Source organism: Cryptomeria japonica, chromosome 5, assembly GCF_030272615.1.
Source record: "Cryptomeria japonica chromosome 5, Sugi_1.0, whole genome shotgun sequence".
In the NCBI taxonomy this organism is placed as follows: domain Eukaryota; kingdom Viridiplantae; phylum Streptophyta; class Pinopsida; order Cupressales; family Cupressaceae; genus Cryptomeria; species Cryptomeria japonica.
The window spans coordinates 737,774,799-737,780,764 of NC_081409.1; positions in this window are offsets into that span (position 1 = coordinate 737,774,799).

Here is a 5,966-nt window from a genome sequence, read left to right on the forward strand (position 1 = left end):
TACAAATACTTCCAACAACAATAATTTTTTTTCACTTTCCGCAATGCGTCTCTTGTTTTATATATATTAATTATATATTGAAAATTAAATAATATACATTATAAATAAAAAACAAATATTATTATATTTACATTTATTAATGGTCTATAAAGATATGAATTTTTAATTTATATTTTTTAAATTATTTATATTTCTAATTTACAATTTTATTAAATTATATAATTATTCTATATAGTTTTTTTTGTATTAAGCATCATATAAACAACAGTTACAAAATTTGAGAGTTTTGGTTGTATACCTTGCAGCCTACTAAAGAGTTAAAACATAAGTTGCAGGAGCTATATCAGGCGGGATCACGAGACATGATATACGATCATTTACATTGGAGTTGAATTATAAAATTACACAAAATGATAGACATATCAAAAAGCATCATGGGGTATACAGCTAACTAAACACAAAGGAGGAATCAGGATCATTGTTGTCGCCCACGGGGGGGAGCCATGTAGTCCAGCCTAGCTCTCCCTCACACCAGACCAACACATTTCCTTCGGCAAACTGATCTCTATAGGGATGGGAGGGTAATCCTTCCAGCTCCGGTTCAATGCAGTCTTCTCTTTGTTGTCGTGCCTCCATCTCTTGCATGAATCTCATTAGCCCCTATTCAAAATGAGTCTTATTGCTTCCCATGCGATCCCAAGTGAAGCCATGTGAGAGCTCTCCAATGAAAACTAGAGTAGACCCAGTCTTTAGCCACCTGTCAAATTTGTCTTCCTCCAGTCTTAGTACCATTGTGACCTGCATAGCAACAAGGTAGCAGATGAGTCTCCTAAGAGACTCAGTGAGGTTCCTACTCTTACCATTAAACACATCATCATTCCTAAATTTCTGTATGATCCACAAAATTTCCAAGGAGAGAGAAGACCAGAAAAGATTAGCATGTTTCTTGCCACCTCTAATATAACCAAATACCATCTCTTCAACAGTAAAACAATTGCTATTAAGTGAGATACCAAACAGATTCCAGACTTCTTTAGCAAAATGACAACAAAAAAAAGAAGTGGTATACAGATTCAGGGATACGACAAAGTTTGCACGGTAGGGGGTCACCGTTGTTGTCCTTAAGTGGCAGTTTATGAAGTAGGAGTCTCCAAGCAAAAAAATTCTTCTTTGGTTCAGTTGAGTTAGACCAGAATCTTGAGAGGCTAGAATGCCATTGTTTTGAATCCCAGGAAAGGTTCCAGTTGCAGTTAAGGTGGTCAAGGATATCCATAGAATCAAAAAGGGCCAAGTAGATCATTTTGGCCTTGGTTAGAAAAAGGGGAGATCCATCAATCCAGTAGAGGGAGGCTAGAGGGGAGGGGGAGGAGGGGTTAGGAGAGGGAAGGATGGGAGCAAGTGTAGACTTAAGGATGGTATAGGTTCTGGCCTGAGAGAGGGGAAGGTTGAATTTAGAGCTGAGAGTTTCCCAGGAGGTCAGAGTGCCATCTTCTAGAATGTGTTCAAATGTGACCAATCCCTTGTTGTGCCATTTAAAGGTAGAGCATCCTTGAAGATAGGCTAGTTGTTTCCCTTTGTGCAGGACATTCCACCATAGAGACCTTCCCAGATTGAGAGAGCCTTTCTTATCTATTATGTCTTTATTGCTGATGTATTGTCTAACATGGTTCCAGGTCTCCCATATAGACTTGAAGACTTATGACCCCGCAGGGGAGACCTCAAAATTCCCAGCAATCAGGTCTCCCATGGGTAGGTTCTTCCATTTTTTTGTTGTTTTTGGGTGGAGCATTGAATATTGTTTCTAACAAGCACTTTCCGGGGTTCGTTACCATCAATGGCTTTACAAATTCATTTGGCAATTAGGGCAATTCCTTGAAGTTTGAGGTCTTTGAGGCCCATACCTCCCTGAATCTTAGATCTGATACACCAATCCCATTTAACAACGTGTTGCTTGTTTTTGCCTTTTGCATCTGACCAGAGGAAGTTCCTAATTTTTTTTTGTATGTAGTTGAACTGATAATTGTTGAATAACCAGGCCGAGGAGCAGTATATGTTATATGAAGATAATAGTTTCTGACACACCTGAAAACGACCTGCTAAGGACAGGAAGTTCCGGTTCCATTTAGTAAGCTTCTTATCAACCTTATTTATGAACCATTCCCACATTTCTTTCAAGGTTGGGGAGACAGAGAAAGGGATTCCCAGGTATCTGATGATGGTATCTGGGCCTCCCCACTTTAGATCAAACTTAGACAGCCAGATAGAAGGGGCATCAGTCCATCCTAGCAGGGTAGATTTGTGAAGGGCAATTCTACTACCTGATTCTTTGTAGAAGATCTCAATATTACGAAGAAGATGTGTTATGTTTTCCTCCTCTAGGGAGAAGAGAATAGTTGTGTCATCTGCAAACTGTATATTAATGATTTCTTCTTTGTTAGGGAGTGCAATTCCTTTAATCCTAGGCGATAAGCTGAAGTCCTTTAGTATATAGTGCATAGCATCCGTAGCCAGGACAAATAGGGTCGGGGCAAGAGGACACCCCTGTCTAATTGATCTGGAGAGACTGATGTCATCAGATTTTGATTTGTTTACTTCCACAACTGCATTGACATCACTAAGTAGTGTCTGGACAATCTTACAGAAGGAGGTCGGGAAACCCAGACTAGTTAGCATCTGAATTATTAATCCCCATTCTATCCTATCATATGCCTTCTCAAAGTCTGTTAATAGCATATCCCCATTCTGACCGGAGACCTTAGCCCATTCAAGTGACTCCCAACAGGTCACCAAGTTCTCAAGGATAAACCCGCCTTTAACAAATCCTGTTTGGGTAGGGCTAATAATCTTTGGCAGAATTCTGATTAACCTGTTTGCTACTACTTTGGCTAGTATTTTATAAGATACATTTAGCAGCGTGATAGGCCTCCAGTTCTTAACCAAAGTCTTGTATCCCTCCTTGGGAATGAGTTTGATAAGCCCTTGGTTGATCTCTCTGCCTAGGGTTCCTTTGGATATAGCCTCCAAATATAGGTCATGGAGGTCATCTACAATCCATTCAATATTTTTCTTATAGAACTCCACTGGGAATCCATCTGGTCCAGGGGATCTGTCATTGCCCATAGAGGAGACAACCATGACTATTTCCTCTCTTGAGATAGGCCGCCCAACAACCTCAAAGTCCTCATCATTAAGCTTGGGTGGGGTCAATTGCTTAATGAGCTCTCTAGCATGACTATGGTCTTCATTTACCTCTTCTGAGGTAAAAAGCTTCTGATAATAGAGGGAGAAGCATTGTAGGATTCCCTGGGAGTCTATGATATGAGTGTTATTGTCCCATATAGCATTTATGTTCTCCTTAGCTTCCTTAACTTTGAGCATATGGAAGAAGAATTTGGAGCCCTTGTCCCCCGAATCCAGCCAATTTAGTTTGGACCTGGTTTTTAGCCCTTTAATTTTCTGGTTCTGAAACTTCCTGAGGTGATCTTTGATTGTCATCAGAGTGCAAGTGAGGTTTTCATCATTGGGAGAGTTCTGAAGATTCATTTGCGCATTACATAGATCCTCTTGGAGTAGTCTTTCTACCCTCCTGGCATCCTTGGCCTTCTTTTTGCCCATTATTTGACAAAGGATAGTCCAAGTTTTTATGTTTGCATTCCATGCATATGTACTAGAGAGCTGGTTCATATTCTTTTTGTTAAACAGTTTGATAAAGGCCGGGGCAGAGCGAAGGTCCTCATCCTCTAGGAGTCTAGTGTTGAGGATGAATGAAGGAGCTCTTAAGGAGGAGGGGGGGGCGCTGGGGAGAGGTCAATTCCCATTATTATCAGGTGGTGATCTGACAGGGTAAATGGGGAGACAAGATAGTGATCACCATTAGGGCCTTTGTCTATCTTAAAATAGGATTTATTGAGGTAGAGCTTGTCCAATCTACAGCAGATCCTTTTATTCAGCTATTGATAGTTGCACCAGGTGTACCATATAGTGTTCAAATTGTCTTTCCTTCCAGCAATAGGTTCAAAGAGATGCAGTTTATTGATCATTCTATCCCATTGAAGCCTTTCCATTCCCTTCCATTCAAATTTGTTGGCCCCTTTTTTTTATCACTGGGAGATTCTACCATATTGAAGTCTCCCCCAATAATCCAAGGGATATCCTCTAGCGTTGTTAGCTAGTTCCATAGTTCTCCTCTTTCTCTGTAGTCATTTGGGGCATAAATAGAGCAGATTCCAAACCGTTGGTTCCCCATTTGAATAGAGACCCATATAGCTCTAGCATAGGGGGATTGTCTCTGGTTAACTACTTTGTTGGCCCATTTAGGACTAAGGAGTATGGTTGAGCCACCTTTTCCTTTGGTATGATTAGTTGAAACAGAGGTACCCTCCCTCCAGATACATTTGAGACCGATTTGCAGGGTGAAACCCACTACTTTTAGCTCCTACAAGAGGAGGCAATCCATGTTCTTATGTGCATTAAGAAACCTCTTTATGATGTACTTCCGATCAAGGGCCTCAAGGCCCCTGATGTTCCAAGATATTATTTTCAGCATGATTCACCTGGATGGGGTGGGTCAGTTTGGGATTGAAATCCCTCAAAACACTTGGGCCAATCCTCTTTGTTTTCTATATTGTTAGCATCAAATGCAATAGAAGAGGAGGGTCTACCTCTCTTTTTCCTTGCCTCAGAGATTTGTTCAGGACCTAGAGATTCCTTCCTGTTAGCACTATCCTTGTTGTTATTAGGAGATCTCTTCCTCCTAACTTTCCCGTGTTTAACCATAGTAAATCCATCTTGAGTAAATGCCAGTCCTTGTTCAAAGTTGGTGTTCAGAGGAGTGAAGGGATTTATGCTGGGCTCCACACCTTGAGTGGTAGTTGACTCTACCTTTAGGGCACTAATAGGGGTGCTATCAGTGTAGGGGACAACATTAGCAGGGTCTCCCCTAGAGGCCTCTAAAGTACCAAAATCAACTAGAGGGATTGATGGTACCTCCTCCAAAGAAGGTCTTCCCCTTTCCCCTTGTAGGGTAGGGGACTCCTCAGTATTGAGTCCATTAAGTTCCTTGCAAGTGGATAGTTCAAGGTCCTGGACCAAGGCCCTATTAATGGTGTTTGCCATATCTGGAACACCCCTATCAATGTCCTCAAGGTCAGGTAACTGACTCCAAGAGGCTTCAATTTCCAATTTCTGCTTGAAGAGGTTTTGTTCAAGAATTTTCCTAGCTTCCTTGCTTTTCTCAGTTTTTCCATCACTAATTGTTGTGCATTAAGGGTCCTCGAGTTTGAGAGATGAGCAAGAGTATCAACTATTTTAGAGGGATTAAAGGGGGGAGGCTGAGCAACGGCGATGGCCGCCTTGATAGCATTGTTGTAGTCTAGGATGGAGTTAGCCATCGAGGGGGGTGAAGAGGAGGGGGGAGGGTTGTGGGGGAGCGACGAGGGGGAGGGAGAAGAAGTAGGTGGGGGGGGGGCGAGGAAGGGACATGAGGGGGGGACGAGGGGGCAGGTTCAAAGGCCATGGCTTTAGCAACAGGGGGACCAGAGGCTCGAGTTTTAGACCTTGAAGATTTATTTGATAATAAGGGACATTTACTTCTAAAATGGCCACTAACCTTACAAAAGTGGTAGGCATCTATTCCACCCATATACTCATTTGAACAACAGTAAGTTTTATTGTTGAGGCGAATAACAATTTCTGCAGGGTAAACCATACCTGGTTTCAAGGCAATGAGCAGTCTAGCATCGAGATGAGGGAGTACCGAGGGAGAAGAGTCAATTTTTACAATTTTCCCCAAGGGTTCTGCAATTTTGTCAACAGAGGACCAGAGGAAAGCCATAACATTCTTAATGGTTATCCATTTTGGGCAGGAAAGGGCAAGAATTTCATCGTTACAAGCTTCGAGGTCCCAACAAACAATCCTAAAAGATGAATTTCCTACTGACCAAAACTGTTTATTTACAATTTTGCTT